This window comes from Gossypium hirsutum, chromosome A01 (genome assembly GCF_007990345.1).
Source record: "Gossypium hirsutum isolate 1008001.06 chromosome A01, Gossypium_hirsutum_v2.1, whole genome shotgun sequence".
In the NCBI taxonomy this organism is placed as follows: domain Eukaryota; kingdom Viridiplantae; phylum Streptophyta; class Magnoliopsida; order Malvales; family Malvaceae; genus Gossypium; species Gossypium hirsutum.
In genome coordinates, this window is record NC_053424.1 from 31,553,773 (window position 1) to 31,570,293 (window position 16,521).

Here is a 16,521-nt window from a genome sequence, read left to right on the forward strand (position 1 = left end):
ATTTATTTCCTAGGTTCAAACGGGAACTATACTATCCCTATTTTCATCATACTTTCTCAATTCCACAATCAAGCAATTCATGCTATATTAATTCAAATACAAATCAACACACACATTATCAATGTAGTTGTATTATTTACATGCAACTTACTCGGTTACAAAATATGGTGTCAAGTTGGTCTAATCAATTTGCTTGGCTTTCCCTCGATCTAAGTTTGGAGTTTGAATTTCTTGATCTATAATAACAAAAATTCACAAATTTAATCATTTATCAATCTAGGCACTCAATAATCTATACTTGGGCAAAATGACTATTTTTCCCCTAGACTTTTACAAAATGACCATTTTACCCCTAGGTTTGAAAATCAATTTTTATCAAATTTTCTCCTATCAAAATCCTAGTCGAACCCTTAATACTCTTATAGCAATCCAAAATTTCTACTATCTCACCCATTTATCAACAAATTTCCAACTTATGTCAAATAGTCCCTATTAGGGCTTTCATGAAGAAACCCTTCACAAAAATTGTTTATTACACATCTAATATTCATATTCTTCCATAAAATTTTAGAAAACTACACATATGCTTTCATGGAAAAACCCTAAACTCTCCACCATTTTGCAAGATAGTTCCCTTATTTGAAAGCTCGTGCTTCAAGGGGTCCAAAAATGTAAAAATCATCAACAAAAAGTATGTAAATCACTTACTTGTAAGAGGAATAAGTTGCTGAAATTTTAAAGCTCAAAACCCCCAAAAATGGCTGAATTTTCAGTGGAGAGAAATAGTGAAGAAGTATGATATCATCTTTCTTTCATTTTATTTCATTTTGGTCAAAATAAATCACCAAACTTCACCTAATGCTTGACTATTTTAATTTCTTGTCCCATGGCTAGCCATCACCTATTTAATGGCCTAATTTTACTTTAAAGACCCAAAATTTATAATACATGGCAAATTTGACACCCTTATCTATCAATTTAAGACTTTTTCACTTTATGCGATTTAGTCCTTTTTCGCAATTGGGCTCACAAACGTCAAAATTAACTCACCAAAATTTTTATACACTAATATAAACATGCTATAACATCTAAATAATTATAAAATAACTTATTTGACTCTGGATTTGTGGTCCCGAGACCATTATTTTGACTAGGCCCTAAATCGGGCTGTTACAGATCCCTAGTAAACAAACTAAAATACTCGAGTAACTACACCACACTAGTTACTCATTCGAGCTAAGTATATATATCAGGTTACCCATTCGGACTAAACGTATATCACGACACATCAGGTCACTCGTCTGAGCTAAACCTATGTCACATAATATCTAAGAATTTGTAACGAATGTTAGATCTAATTAACATTTGTAATATATCTTGTACAAGCACGCACAAGACCTTATTGGCATGCTAACATTTACTAAGTTCTCATAGGCATCAAGTTTCCACATATTTCAATATCAACCCTGTAATCATTTACATTTATATAACATACCCCGTAAAGTGGTCACATATAATGTTCCCAAATCATGTATGTAACACCCATAACCCTATCCTGTCGCAGGAACAGGATTATGGAGTATTACAGGTCATTACAGTAATTTACTTGTAAAAAAAGGATAAATGTAACATTATACATCTAAATATAGCTTTAATGGGCCCGCGGTACTTAATAAGAACATTTAAAACAAACCGGGGCTCGATCAGAAGCTTAGAAAATTTTTCGTGAAATTTTAAATTTTCTTCCTTTGAATAGTACCACAAGCCCGTGTGGCTAGTGTGACATGCCCGTGGTAAGCTAACCATGGGGCTCACACGGCCTGGACACGCCCGTGGAGCTCTCTGACTTGTAGCGTGTAAATCAACTAATTTCACACGACCAATACACACGCCCGTGTGCTCAGCCCATGTGGCAACCTGTTTGTAGCATTTTAGGTGCAGGGGAAACATGGCCTAACAACATGCCCGTGTGCAAGCCGTGTGTCTCACATGGTTTGGTCACACGCCCGTCTGACAAGCCGTGTGGACTCAAATGAACCTTATAATTCAAATTTACCAACCTTGCAAACCTTAAATATCAAGCAATTTAGGATTCAATCTTTTACCAATCCAAAATATGATAAAAAAAAACATTTTTAATACTCATTAAAATCATCATACAATAATCTAGCACATATATTCAATATTCATTAACAAAACAACTTCAAAATTTGAGTTTAAGTACTATTCAAAGCAATTCATAGTGGCCTATATTATAGCACTCACATTACATTTATTAACTATCTATTAACATTCTTCACTAACATCATAAAAACCTAGGTACATGCCATTCTTTAAGACAAAAAACTTCACCAAGTATTTGAGTTCGGGAGTTGGCTCGGATGCTGAGACGTTAGTTATTTTGTACCTAACCTACGCACAGAAACAAACCATATGCTAAGTATGCACTCAGTGGTATTTCTATAAACTAATGCTTAAAAAAATAATAAGTTATGCATATGCATTGTAAATTAAAAATTTTTACTTTCATAATCGTAATAGCTTAATCTCTTGCCTTCATCTTATAGCTCTTAAAATGTAGTTAAGCAATTCTTTATTTATTTCATATCATTCGATACCTTACATCAATCGTATAACAATTACAGTCACATAATCAATAGCAGTCAGTCTTTAGTACTTTCATTTACCCTTCAGTACTTTCATTTACCCCTATTCACATAACTCGGACCTAGACGGATACACGGATCCAACCCATACACCAGGATATCATACATTGTTTCATCGGCCGAAGTCGAAATACACCACAAGGGTAACAATAATAGTAACAGTCAGGTACAGAGTACCTCTTCGGAACGGCCGGAACAGTAACAGTAGTCGAAACATATAGTGTCTCATCGACACATAGTCGAAATATCCCTGAACACTTCAATCCTATGGCATGCCAACTATATCCGACTAGCCCGACACTGTTAATAGGGTATTTCAATCATTTCATTTTGATACAGAAACAGTAGCAATTTCCATCACATCATTTATCATACATACTAACCTATTAAAAATAGCAATTACATTTATTAAATTATTAAGCATAGTTTATAGAAACACAAACAGTAATTCTCGAGGTTATTCGATAACCTCGTTCACTTTCTCCTTTCCCTTTTTCGATGATGTTTCTGGTGCTACGTTGGCTACATAAGAATTAACATTTAAAATTATCAATGTATGTTATTTAATAACACACTCTTTTATTTTCATGTAACTTTTACATTATTTCCAATTCAGTCCTTCCACCATAACCATTCTTTTTCTTCAAAATAAATCCTATATTTTCATTCAATTACAACATAAAACATTAATTATAGAATTCTCTCCATTTAATCCCTACTATTACAAAACTTATATCTCTTTTTACAATTTAATCCTTCTCGCACTTCTAACTTGAAGTTCTATCAATTAAACCCATAAATTTTTTCCATTTATTCAACTTAATCAACATCTAAAAATTCAATAACTTTCTAAATTTCAACATAACTCAAATAGTATTTCTTCCTAAGATTCCATAGACCCCAAAATTACAAGAAAAGAGATTAAATTGACTTACCAATCAAGCTTAAAACTCTAAAACCCTAAATTTTCCTTTTCTTTTTCTTTCCATTTTACCTTCTTTCTTTCCCCGCTCTTCGTGCCTTTCTTTCTCTTTTTTTTTCTTTATGTTTTATTTCTTTTATTTAATCAATATATTATAATTACATAATATAATACAATATAATTTACTTTATATTATTATTTACTTATATAATAAGTAAATACATATATATACATAAATTTGTACCAATTAAAATAATACAAATGTATTTATACTTACCACACACTTGTCATCTTATGGTATAATTGCTAATTTAGTCCCTTGACTTTTCTATACTTTCTAATTAAACTTTCACACTTAATTCAATTTAATCCTTACACTAAATTAACCTTAATTCAAGCTAATTCATTTAACTAAAATCTAATTAATATCTCACTTAACTTCGTAAATATTTCTAATAAATATTTATGAATCTAATATTCAAAATCAAAGACCCGAAAATTCACTTTTTCGATGACCTTAAAATTTGGGTTGTTATATTTCTCCCCCTTAATAAATTTCGTCCTCGAAATTTACCTGAAAAGAGATAGGGGTATTGTGATCTCATTGTATCTTTTGGTTCCTACGTTGCTTCTTCAATATTATGGCTTCTCCACAATACTTGTACTAAAGGAACTTGTTTATTACATAATTCATTTACTTCACGTGCCAGTATCTTAACCGGTTCTTCTTCATATGACAAATTAGGTCGAATCTCTATATCTTCAGTTGAAATCACATGAGACGGATCTGATCGGTATCTTCTTAACATAGAAACATGGAAAACATCATGAATCTTCTGTAGTTCAGGAGGTAGAGCTAAACGATATGCCACTGGTCCAATTCTTTCTATAATCTCATATGGTCCAATATATCATGGACTCAATTTACCCTTCCGACCAAATCTCAAGATTTTCTTCCAAGGAAAGACTTTAATAAATACTTTGTCTCCAACTGAGTACTCAATGTCCTGTTGTTTCAAATCTGCATACGATTTCTGCCTATCAAATGCTGCTTTCAATCTTTCTCAAATCTTTCTAACAGTACTTTCTGTTTCTTGGATCAACTCTGGACCAACCACTTTTCTTTCATTCAATTCCATCCAACACACTAGTGATCGACATATCCGACCATACAAAGCTTCATACGGTGCCATTTGAATACTTGATTGGTAACTATTATTATATACAAACTCAGCTAACGGTAAATAACGTTCCCAACCTGATTCAAAATCAATGATACTAGCTCGGAGCATGTCTTCTAAAATCTGAATAACTCACTTTGACTGTCCATCAGTCTGTGGATGAAACGCTGTACTAAAATGAAGTTGAGTACCGAATGACTCATGCATCTGTTTCTAGAACCTTAATGTAAACCGTGGATACAGGTCAGAAATTACCGATACAGGAATACCATGTAGTCTCACAATTTCCCGGATATATGTTTCTGCCAACTTTCAAAGTGACCAATCTGTTCTGACTGCTATAAAATGAGCTGACTTTGTGAGCCAATCAACAATTACCCAAATAGTATTTTTCTTCATTACTGATAACGGTAACCCGGTTACAAAGTACATTGTGATGCAGTCCCATTTCCATTCAGGAATATTAATGGGCTGAAGTAATCCGGTCAGAACCTGATGTTCAGCTTTAACTTATTGACATGTTAAACATTTAGCCACATATTCCACTATATCTTTCTTCATACCCGGCCACCAATACAATTCCGTAAATAATGGTACATTTTTGTTCCTCCAGGATATAATGCCATCTGACTATTATGAGCTTCTCGAAGAATCAATTCCTTTATTTCAGAAGTAGTTAGGATACAGAGCCGATTCTGAAATCTCAAACAATTATTTTCATCAATACTAAAATTCTTTGCTATACCGTTCTGTACCATCTCACTTTTTTTTTATCAATTTATCATCTGTCAATTGTGCTGACCTGATCTAATTAAACATTATCGGCTTTACTCTCAATTCGGCCAAAAGACCTCCATCATCGGTAATACTGAGACGTGCAAACATTGCTTTTAATTCAACTGCAGCCTTTCTACTCAGTGCATCAGCTACAACATTAGCTTTACCCGGATGATAGTCAATAACACAATCATAATCTTTTAAAAGTTCTATCCACCGACGTTGTCTCAGATTCAACTCTTTCTGTGACAGAAGATACTTGAGATTTTTATGATCAGTGTAAATATAACACTTTTCGCCTTATAGGTAATGTTTGCAAATCTTTAAGGCAAATATCACTGCTGCTAATTCTAGATCATATGTTGGATAATTACATTTATGCGGTTTCAATTGTTGTAAAGCATAAGCAATTACCTTTCCATTTTGCATCAATACACACCCAAGTCCATTTAAAGAAGCATCACTGTACACAACAAAATCTTTCCCCGATTCTGGCAAAGTCAACACTGATGCCTCTGTTAGCACTTGCTTTAACATTTCAAAACTTTTCTGACACTGCTCACTCCAAACAAACGAAACATTCTTTTACAGTAACTTTGTCATCGGTAAAGCTATCTTTGAAAATCCATTCACAAACATTCGATAATATATGGCCAACCCAAGGAAACTACGTACCTCTAACACATTTCTGGGAACTTTCCACTGAAGTATGGCTTCAATCTTCTTTGGATCTACTCTTATCCCATCTGCTAATACTACATGACCAAGGAATACAACCTCCATTAACCAAAACTCACATTTACTCAATTTCCCATATAATTGTTTCTTTCGCAATATTTGCTAAAAAATTCGGAGATACTATTTATGTTCAGTTTCAGACTTCGAGTATACCAAAATATCATCAATAAAAACTACTACAAACTGATCAAAGTACGGTTGAAAATCCAATTCATAAGATCCATAAAAGTAGCCAGAGCATTTGTCAATCCAAATGGCATCACCAAGAATTCATAATGTCCATACCGTGTACGAAATGTTGTGTTCGGTACATCAATTCGAGGTAACGGGTATTTTTTCTTGATAGTCACCTTGTTCAACTATCGATAATCAATACACAACTGCATCGAACCATCTTTCTTTTTAACGAATAACACTAGAGCTCCCCACAGTGATGTACTAGGTCGTATAAGACCTCGATCCAATAAGTCTTGCAATTGTATTTTCAACTCCTTTAACTCAGTAGGTGACATTCTATATAGAGGTATTGACACTGGACCTGAACTCGGGTATACTTCAATCACAAATTCTACTTCCCGATCAGGAGGCAATCTAGGCAATTCTTCAGGAAACACATCAGGAAATTCACATACAGTCTAAATTTTACTGCACTGATTCTCAACTGAATCATAATTAATAACATATGCTAAGAAAGAAGCACATCTTTGATTAAGAAGCTTACTAGCTTTAATTGCTGAAATAACACGAACAGTTCCACTAGTTCGAATACCATTTACTTCAATCTGATCACCACTTTCATTCTGAATAGTGAATTTCTTTTTATAACAATCCAAGATTACTCCATGTTCTGACAGCCAATCCATACCCAGTATAATGTCAAAGTCGCCGAATGGCATGATCAACAGAAAAGATTTTATCCTGAATCATTAATGGACATCTTCGACATATTTGATTCACTAACATAGTTTTCCCTAATGGACTAGACACTTCTATCGTTACTTTAGACAATTCAGGTTTTAAATTTCCCGTCTCAACCAGTTTTGTATTGACATAAGAATGTGACGATCCTGGATCTATTAAAATATAAACGGGTTCTGAATGTAATAAGAATATACTTGTCACTACATCATCTCCTTCATCTCGAGTTCTTACAACATATGCTCGGGTCGGAGCTCTTACTGAAAATTGTTGTGTAGCATTTTCACTAGTTCTTCTAGTACCTCCTCTAGCAACTAGACCACTTCGGCCTGGCCCTCGACCTCTAGAAGCAGATTCAGATCTTTGTGATACTATTGGTACTGCTTTACCAATCTTCAGACAGTCCTTTACAAAATGATCAGTGGATCCACATCGGAAACAACCCCCAGTTAATTTTCTACATTCTTCCCTATGTCTGTTTCCACAATATTCACATTCTGGAATTTCAATGTACTGAGCTGAGCTTTTGACACTATCAGTAGATACAGTGGTTTGTCTTTTTCGACTTCTGTCTCCTCTTTCAAATCTTGAAATGAATCTTCCACTACCCCAAGATTCCCTCGATCATTTGAATTGCAGACTTGAACTAGCAGTTTCAGGACGTTTTCCAATTGAACGAGCAGTTTCAGACCTTTTACTCTTTCCCAGTACTTGCCCAATCAGTTTAGCTCTTTCTACTAAATCTATAAACTCCGTAATCCGTAGAGGCATCAATTTCAATTGGAATTCATCTCGCAGTCCTCTTAAAAATTGCTTACATCTGTCAACTTCAGTCGGTACAAATTCAGTTGCATATCTATTCAGTCTCAAGAATTCCCGTTCATAATCTACTACAGACATGTCCTTCTGCTTCAACATTAAAAACTTCTATTTCCAGTCTTCCATTTATGCCTCTCCCAAATACTTCTTCTGAAATTCCCATTGAAAGAATTCCCAGTTTACCTGTTCTTCTGGTACATTCTGAATCACTGATTCCCACCATATGTAAGCCTCTTCTTGTATCAGAGAAACAACACATACTAAACTTTCCTGTGGTGCGCATTCTAATTGCTTCAAAATTCTCTTGGTAGTCTCTAACCAATTTTCAGCTGTTGTTGAATCAGTTCCCTTTGATCCCAGAAATTCTGTAGGTCTATACTTTCGCAGTTCCTTAATAGAAGCTCATTGGGTATCAAGGGTAGAAGTAGTAGCAGCCATACTTCCTATAGCTCTTTGAAGAGATTCAGCAATCATTCTAAATATTTATGTATTATCCCTTCCAGTATTTGGTGGTTGGTTACCTACCGAGTTTACACTTGGGGTTGCAGATTCAGATTCATTTACATCACGTGATTCATCTCTACTGTACATTTCTTGATCGGTACCCTCGATACTTTCGTCAGACATCTTTTACACACTATAAAATAGAATTAATTTATCAGCATTTATATCAGAATCCAATCTCGATTCAAATTTAACATAAAAAATGGCATGTACCTCTTGACTCCTTTGAATATTCGACTTAATCCTAGAATCGGCTAAACCCAGTTACCTCTGATACCACTAAATGTAACACCCCTAACCCCGTGCCATCACCAGAACAGGATTATGGAGTATTACAGGTCATTACAATACATTTACATGTAAAACAAGGATAAATGCAACATTATACATCTAAATATAGATTTAATGGGCCCACGGTACTTAATAAGAACATTTAAAACAAATCGAGGCTAAATCAGAAGCTTAGAAAATTTTTCATGAAATTTTAAAATTTCTTCCTTTAAATAGTACCATATGCCCATGTGGCTAGTGTGACACGCCCGTGGTAAGCTAACCGCATGGCTCACATGGCCTGTACATGCCCGTGTCTTCTACCCGTGGAGCTCTCTGACTTGTAGCTTATAAATCAACTAATTTCACACAGCCAATACACACGCCCGTGTGGCAACTTGTTTATAGCATTTTAGGTGCACGGGACACACGGCCTAACAACATGCCTGTGTGCAAGCCGTGTGTCTCACACGGTGTGGTCACACGCCCGTCTGACAAGCCGTGTAGACTCAAATGAACCTTATAATTCAAATTTACCAACCCTACAAACCTTAAATATCAAGCAATTTAAGATTCAATCTTTTACCAATCCAAAATATGATAAAAAAAACATACTTAATACTCATTAAAATCATCATACAATAATTTAGCATATATATTCAATATTCATTAACAAAACAACTTCAAAATTTGCATTTAAGTACCATTCAAAGCAATTCATAGTGGACTATATTATAGCACTCACATTACATTTATTAACTATCTATTAACATTCTTCACTAACATCAAAACAACCTAGGTACATGTCATTCTTTAAGATAAGAAACTTTACCAAGTATTTGAGCTTGGGAGTTGGTTCGGATGCTGAGACGTTAGTTACTTTATACCTAACCTGCACACGGAAACAAACCGTACGCTAAGAATACACTCAGTGGTATTTCTATAAACTAATGCTTAAAACAATAATAAGTTATGCATATGAATAGTAACTTAAAACTTTTTACTTTCATAATCTTAATAGCTTAATCTCTTGCCTTCATCTTATAGCTCTTAAAATGTAGTTAAGCAATTCTTTATTTATTTCATATCATTCGATACCTTACATCAATCGTATAACAATCACAGTCACATAATCAATAACAGTCAGTCTTCAGTACTTTCATTTACCCCTATTAACATAATTCGAACTTGGACGGACACACGGATCTAACCCACACACTGCGATATCATACAGTGTTTCATCGGCTGAAGCCGGAATACACCGTAAGGGTAACAGTTACAGTAACAGTCAGGTACAGAGTACCTCTTCGGAACAATCTATAATAGTAATAGTAGTCGACACATATAGTGTCTCATTGACACACAGTCGGAATATCCCTGAACACTTCTAATCTTATGGCATGCCAACTATATCCGACTAGCCCGACACTGTTAATAGGGTATTTGAATCATTTCATTTTGATACAGAAACAGTAGAAATTTCCATCACATCATTTGTCATACATACTAACCTATTAAAACTAGGAATTACATTTATTAAATTATTAAGCATAGTTTATAGAAATACAAACCGTAATTCTCGAGTTTATTCAATAACCTCGTTCATTTTCTCTTTTTCCTTTTTCGATGACATTTCCGGTGCTACGTTGGCTACATAAGAATTAAAATTTAAAATTATCAATGTATGCTATTTAATAACACACTCTTTTATTTCCATGTAACTTTTACATTATTTTCAATTTAGTCCTTCCACCATAACCATTCTTTTTCTTCAAAATAAATCCTATATTTCTCATTCAATTATCACTTTAAACTATTCCAACTCTAAAATTTTACAACATAAAACATTAATTATAGAATTTTCTCCATTCAATCCCTACTATTACAAAACTTATATCTCTCTTTACAATTTAATCCTTCTCCCACTTCTAACTTGAATTTCTATCAATTAAACCCATAAATTTTTTCCATTTATTCAACTTAATCAACAACTAAAAATTCAATAACTTTCTAAATTTCAACATAACTCAAATAATACTTCTTCCCAGGATTCCATAGACACCAAAATTACAAGAAAAGGGATTAAATTGACTTACCAATCAAGCTTGAAACTCCAAAACCCTAAATTTTTCTTTTCTTTTTCTTTCCCCTTTTTCCTTCTTTCTTTCCCTGCTATTCGTGCATTTCTTTCTCTTTTTTATTCTTTATGTTTTATTTCTTTTATTTAATCAATATATTATAATTATATAATGTAATATAACTTACTTTATATTATTATTTACTTATATAATAAGTAAATACATATATACATACATTTGTACCAATTAAAATAATACATATGTATTTATATTTACCATACACTTGTCATCTTAGGGTATAATTACTAATTTAGTCCTTTGACTTTTCTATAGTTTCTAATTAAACTTTCACACTTAATTCAATTTAATCCTTACACTAAATTAACCTTAATTCAAGCTAATTCATTTAACTAAAATCTAATTAATCTCAAATATTTCTAATAAATATTTACGAATCTAATATTCAAAATCGAAGATTTGAAAACTCACTTTTCCGATGACCTTAAAATTTGGGTCGTTACAATGTAATCATCAATTTTTACACATTTATACCCTGTATTATTACATAATAACCAACATTACACAATATTCCAATTCAGTCCACCATTAGCTAGTTATACCAAATTCCATGATATTTCAATTATATACAAATATTCATATATTAAATTAAAAGCAAGCATTCACATATAATACAAAGTGAAATAGTAAGTTTCATATTAACTTACCTTATCAAAACATAAAACAAGTTGATTCTTCAAGGACTAACCAACAATTTTAGTTTTTTCTCGGTTAACTCCATTTTGATCCTATTTTGATATAGCATTGTTTTATACAATCAATCAATACTTAACATTTTCATAATATGCCATGAAATGAATGAATCTATACAAACTCGTATTTTTGATACACAATAAAATTTTGTATTTTATTCAATTCAATCTCTAAACTCGAGATAAGCATAGCTTTCAATTTCTAGCTTCGGATTAAAATCCAATTTCACATACTTTCATTAAGGACCATATACTTTCTATTTCTAATATAATTTCATGACATGTTTTTCATTTATTAAATTTGGTCCCTAATGTAATAAAGTTAACAATTAAGATAAATTAACTTTACAATCTAGTCATTTTCATAATCTAAGCTTAAAATCTATTATGTCAAGCCTAATTCTTTAAGAAATTAACAATGACAACTTCCAAGAGCTTTAATAGTTTTACAAATTGGTACATGGGCTAGTTAAATCAAGTTCTCATAATCTTAAATTCATAAAAATCACAGGAAAGGACTTGAATTAACTTGCCAAATCATGGACGAATGATTCAACATTTTTCCTAGGTATTTCTTCTTCAAGTTACGGCAAGGAGAAGAAGATGAATAAATGGCTTTTACATGATTTTCCACTAACTTAGTATATATAATTTAATTAAGATTTAATTAAGCTAAATTAATTAACAAAATCATGGTTTATTTAACTTAAATTTATTTTAATTCAAGTTAGTGGATTTCATCAACATCATCCACTATCTAACATTTAAAAATTGTTTAATTACCATTTTATACCTACGGTTAATTATTACTTGGGTCTCTAAATCTTTTGTCAATTAAAAACCTTTAGCGATTGAACTTTTATAGTTTAGTCTCTAGGCCTTAATTAACTATTAATTCAAAAAATTGTTGGACCAACCTTTAATATATTTTATATTATCTCCATAAATATTAATATTTAATATTTACGGGCTCAATTTATAAAAATAAGATTTCGGAATCGCATTTTTTGGTACCACTGAAAATCAAGTCGATACATGTTTTATAATTTAACCAATCGAAATTTATAATTGGTAGATTTTTTTAAGTGATAAATTTTGATAAGTTGAATTTCAAATTATTTAAATAAGAAAAAATAATGTTATTTCAATTCAAATAATAATTTAAATAATATTTTTAATTATTCTAAATATTTTTTACTATCTCAATACACATTATTTGCCTTTAGATGAATATCTTAATTTGCAAATAAAATATTTTAAAAGTGAAGCAGATATCTAAATATTATCCGTTGCCTTAAAAATATTTGAATCCTTAATATTTATTATCATAATTACAAATCAAATGCCCCTCAAATTTTTGAATATGTCATCATTTCCTTAAGTCCGTCGCTATTGTCAAGTGTATGATCATTCTAAAGAAGATTGGTACAAAATAAAGAGAGTATGTGCACGATGATGGATGAAAGAAGCTTACTCTATACATTAAATAGAGATCCGAGTCAAATAAACATTTTGTCAATAACACTAAGGAAGTACAAAAATTGATGTATTTAAAATATTAAAAATGGGTAAACTACAATAGTAGTCACCCAAATATGAAAAGTTACAAAATGATCATCCAACTGTTATTAAATTTCTTTTTGGTCACTCAATTTGCTCTCTCTCCCTCCCCCCCCTCTCTCTCTCTCTTTGCAATCTTGCTTTTCTTCATGACATTGAGGTTTAATTTTAAAAGAATGAGAAAATATGAAAATTATTATCGTATATTTTTTGGTGTTCCATTTTTTGTAAATTTTCAATAAAATTTACCTGATAAATAATTTTTTTAGCTTTTAAGGTGAAAGGGTAATAAAAAAAGCAAAACTGTAAAAAAAAAAAAAAAGACCAAAGTACACAATATGTAAATGTTGAAGGTTAAATTTTTTAGAATCAAGACTAAACTAACACAATGTATACATGTTGAGGACTAAAGATGCAATTATGTCAATTTTAAAAGCTACCACTTTTAGCCAACTAATGACCAAAAATGAAAAAATTTAGATTTTTGGTGACCATTTTGTAAATTTTCATAGTTAATAGATTTAAAAAGAAATTTACTAATAGTTGAGTAACTACTAGTATAGTTCGCTCATTAAAAAATTATTTAGAAAATGATTCAGTTTTTCTTAAAATATTTTTAAAATACAATTTTTATATCAAATTTTAAATGTGATTATTGAAGGCATACTTTATTTCAAGATACAATTTTTTTATTATTTTTTATAATTTCTAATAATTTTTATATTTTTTATACTTTTCAGTATTTTTTCACAATTTTTTTAAAAATTATAATACATTCTAAAAAAAATTATGAACTATATAATATTTTATAATTTTATTTATATATTTTTCTTTTGCAAATTTTAAAAGTTTTTAAGTTTCTTTTATAGATAATGGTGTCATTGTGACAACTACATAAAATTCGTGTCAATTTATATTTGGTTGTATATCTTAACTATTTTTATAATAACCAAATTATTGAACTGGAAATGTTGATAACTTTAAAATTGAAGTGGACAAAAAAAAATTAAGATCAAAATGATTACATATAAGCCATAAAATGTGAATACTCGAATAATGTTCATTTTACTTTTCAAATTATATTTTCTCGTAATCAGAAAAGAATAGAAGCGCAGTATCTGTACAGGAAATCAAGATTATTGTTTCAGTTTTATACATTACAACTGAAAGAAAAGCAGAAACATAAAATGCATTTGTAGTATTTATCACGATGAACTGGCAACATGAAAACCAGACAAGAATCTTATTGTATTTCTGCACAACAGAAAAGAACTAAGTTCACCCACCGTCCAAACGAAGTGGCGTCTCAGATAGGGAAAATTCTACCGTGAGCTTTTGTTAGAAATTTTGTTGCACTTTTTGGAGCTCATGGTAGAATCCCGAAGACTGTCATGCATAAAGATGGAATGGTTGATTTCTGATACAACATCTATCTCTAATAGCGTGAAGAAACCTTAGACATCACTAGAGAACAGAATTAACTTTACCAATAAATAGATGACCAGTTTTTGCTCAACAAAGGCTAACAAAGCTTCAACTTCAACCCATCTGCCACTGCAACAAAATCACCAACAAAAGGGTCAAATTTGTATACCGTTACAAATGATCCCCAAAGGAAAGGAAATGGAATTATTTACTAGGGCTGGATTGCATACACATGATGAACAAATCCTTAAACCTAACACTCACTTCTAAGTAAGAATAATATAGAAAGAAAACGGAAAACACTTGTATCTCACACCAAAGTCCAAATAACATATAGAGAAAAGAACATGATGCAATAGGTAAATGTATTATGAAGGTCCTTGTACCATGAGTTAGATTATATTTTGCCCTCTCTACTAAAAGAGTAAATAAATTAGTTCTTGTACATTAGATCAAAGAGTAAACTAGCCTGGTCCTTCTGTTAAAAATTCATCCATTTCTAATGTTGTATATCATAATGAGGTACATGTGGCACGCCATGTGTAACTTTCTGATTAATCTGACAGTAACACTAGTTTTTAACTGTAGAAATGGATAAAATTTTTAACAGAAATGACTAATTTACTTTTTGATCTAATGAATAGAGATTAATTTACTTTTTTTTAATAAAGAGAGTAAAATATAATTTAAATCTTAATAAAAGAGAAACCATAGTACTTTTACCTAAAACAATAAGATAGAGCAAAACTTTCAATCCATACCACACCCCCATTCCACTCTCTACCTTCATCATTTTATGAAGCAGAATTTATTTTAATTTTAATTACCATAAAAGATGAAAAACCATTACAGTTAAAAACAACATGAGCACATTAGTAAACAAAAACCTTCAAAGCAGGTTCGCCTTTATTAGAATTCGTGGATTGCTTTGCAGCAGCTTGTAGCTGTGCACGAGCAGCTCTTGCCGCAGCCGACTTTTCGAACTACTCTTGCCTGCAATTTTCATCAATGATTCAAATGTGTAAAAGTCAAAAGTAAATTAAGTGTTATAAAAGCAACCCAATTGCCAATACTCTGATCATGCTTCCTTCAATTTAACATCAAACTAGAAGAACAATCCAGGTTCTTTCAAACTTGTTATAACTAAAGAAGCCTTTCTCCTAAATTACAGACCAACATTTGAAATATCTAATCTTTTTAATCTCCATAACAAAGTTTGCAAACCCTTTCTCTATTCCGATTCAAATACGACTAAAAAATTTTCATCGATAAAAGGATCAATCTTAGATTGCGACGAACGCCTAGCAAGCGAAAAAGAAAAGAATGGAAAAAAATAAATAGTTATAAAAGCATAATTTTAGTTTCTTTGTCACATGCTAATAAGTATAACATAAAATACCTCCTCTGAGCAGCCTCGGCGGCTTTGGCACGAGCTTCGGCGGAGGCCAATCTATGTTGCTCCTTTCGCTGTTCTCGATTTCCGCCATCGAAGCAAGCAAAACAACCCATTTTTGTTTCTTTGTCCCCTTCCGGGTCTGATTTCCGTTGCCCCTTTTTTTTAATAGATTGCAGTTCCGTTTACTTAGTTCGCCCCACCACACACCAATAGGTTAACGCCCCGTCATAAAGTAAATAACTCTCCGATATTTTTGAAAGCTTTTCCCATTAACTAGCTAGCGGAATTTCGTTTCTATCTATCAATTCCTACAATAAAAAAAATTCAAAATAATTAAAAAAATCAATTAAAATATTCGTGGAAGATATAATCAATTGAAAATTAACAATGAATTGAACATTTAGAATATGTTTTATTGTTGAAGCTCTGATAGATAATTAGATGCTGATATGAAATGTGACGTGATAATTAAAAAATATGATGTGTGACTATTGATG

At 31.7% G+C, this 16,521-nt stretch overlaps 1 pseudogene; it reads right to left on the reverse strand.

Annotated features, from left to right (window-relative positions):
- Window positions 1-14,322: 14,322 nt before the first annotated feature.
- Window positions 14,323-16,303, reverse strand: LOC121227857 (translation initiation factor IF-2-like; annotated as a pseudogene).
- Between the last annotated feature and the right edge of the window lie 218 nt (window positions 16,304-16,521).